The sequence below is a fragment of the Belonocnema kinseyi genome, chromosome 1, assembly GCF_010883055.1.
Source record: "Belonocnema kinseyi isolate 2016_QV_RU_SX_M_011 chromosome 1, B_treatae_v1, whole genome shotgun sequence".
Lineage (NCBI taxonomy): Eukaryota > Metazoa > Arthropoda > Insecta > Hymenoptera > Cynipidae > Belonocnema > Belonocnema kinseyi.
The window spans coordinates 107,391,331-107,393,996 of record NC_046657.1 but is presented as its reverse complement, the minus strand read 5'-3'; positions in this window follow the sequence as shown (position 1 = coordinate 107,393,996).

The window sequence follows — 2,666 nt, the reverse complement described above, 5'->3', positions numbered from 1 at the left end:
TATAAAAATGATATTTACTTTCTACTGGAAAAAATGGAAAATAATCACAGACTTAATTTCAGAAACACTAACTGGAACAATTTTGCAACCCATTTAAACAAAGAATATAACTCTAACATTCCTAACAATAGAAATCTATCCAATGAAGAAATATATATTTACTTAAAAGACATAAACTCAGCGATAAATATTGCAATGGCTAACACCGTTCCAAAAATTAAAAGTAAAAATTCTATGGAATGCTATCAAACACCCTTAATCATAAAAATCCAAAAACAAAAGACCAAGTTAATAACTAGAATAAATAAAATATATAGAAACTTCCAAACCTATAATAATAGAGAACTAAATATACTACAAAATAAATTAACCGCGATAAAAGCCCCGCTCAAGCGACAATATATTAAATCCATAAATGCATACTGGGAAGAAAAAGTCAGCAAAATCCCTGTCAATGATGCAAAAAACATGTTTCCGCAAGTGAACCAAATATTTAGGTCAAAGGGAAAAGTCTCCATCCCGCAACTTAAAATACAAAACCTAGATACACCACTCCTCTGGGAAGCAAATATCAACACTAATTGTTTGTTAAAAGACGATGCTGACAAATACATAATCTCCAACGAAGAAGATAAACTCAAAATAATAGGCTTACACTTCCAAAACACGCACACTAAATTCCTTCATCTCGGCAGAGAGGGACTAAATAGAATCATCAATAAGAAAATAGAAGAGTTTACACGAGAAATAAAAGACGAGCAAAATATAAGTAAAACGATAGTCATATTTAACGACGATCTAAACGCAGACAATATTTGTGCATTAGATGAGAAAGTTTCAAATTTCTTTACCTCAAAAATTAGTAATAAAATATAGTACTAAAGCACATAACACCGAAAATTATTGACGATTATTGCATCCTCTTCAACAACATGTTAAATAATAGCTTCTTCCCAGAAGAGTGGAAAAAATACAAAATTATCCCTATCCCCAAAAAAGGAAATAATAGTATAAACCCAGCGGACTTTAGACCCATAAGCCTCCCCCCTAATATAAGTAAAGTCTTTGAAATTGTAGTAAAGGACTCTATAGTGAAAGTATGCGAAGAAAAAGATATAATACCGGAATCTCAATTCGGGTTTAAACATAAACATTCTACAATCCATGCCATAAATAAACTAACGTCAGACATCTGCTGGGCAATCAATAATAAAAACTATGTAGGAGCATGTCTAATATATTAGAAAAAGCTTTCGATACTGTCTGGATAGACGGACTAATATATAAAATGTTAAAAAATACCTTTCCCAAATATTTGATAAAAATAATCAAAGAAATGATTACGGGAAAATCCTTTATAATAACAGACGGTAATATTACTCCTGATAAAGTTTTCTTAGCCCTAAATGGCCTTCACCAAGGAACAGTACTGTCACCGATACTATTTAATATTTACATAAACGAAATTTTAAAAATGTACGGCATTAACGCAGATATAAATAAACGAGCGATTGCATTCGCCGATGACATAATAATCTACATTATAGGTAAAAAAGTATCAAAAATACAAGAAGCCCTACAAGACCTTTTTGAAAAAGTTCAATACTATATACATACGTGGAAGTTGAAAATAAACGTCTCAAAGTGCGAAACAATCCTATTTAGACCGCCTGTCAGTCAATCAAATAAGAACGCTAGAAAAAATTGGAAAAATTTCCAGATAAATGAACGTAAAGATGGCGGAGAACCGGTTCCGAATAGACAAATAGTCAAGTACTTAGGCCTCTACATTGATCAAACCCTATATTTTATTAAACATGTGGGGATACAACTAAACAAAACGAGAAACGCATTCTCCATGCTAAAAAGACTAATGTATAATAAATACTTACACTGTCAAATTAAAATTAAATATTACCTATTAATAGTTAGACCCATAATAACATACGCTTGCCCTATTTGGTACAACATTAGTCCAACTATTATGGAAAGAATCAGAGTCTTTGAAAGAAAATGCTTAAGGGTATGCTTCGGAAGGTATAGAGCAGCTACGTCAAATTATGAAAAATATATATCTAATGAACAAATCTATAATATGGCAAATGTTCACAAAATTGACACACAAATTCTAACAATAGCAAAAAATCATTTTGCAAACACACGAAAGGTAACAGAAAACAGCTTAATCTTTGGAACCTGCTACCCTAACGATCCATATTACGAAAATGTAATCAAAACAAACTTTATTCCGCCAGAAGCATTTCTATACCTTGATAAAAATGGATATATTCAGGACACACACGGCGCACCAGTCACAAACCACTTTAATAGACATGCACCAAAAAAAGCTATCCTATACGAAAAACACCTCGACACACGTGTACCAAACGCGTCATGGAGGTTCACTACATGCACCACCAATAAGGAAAAAAAAGATAAACATAGATTAAATACCAAAAAATACTTTTGGCTAGAAGAATAACACACTCTTTAGCAATTCTACTTTCTATCTAGACTAGTATCCTATAGTACAAAATCACCAAATAGTTCCTATCATTCTTTTCGATTTGTATATTATTGTATTAATTATTAAAAATTACATTATGATTGTACAAAGACTAGCCAAAATAACTAGAAATATTTAAACTTTTATTATAACGTATTAT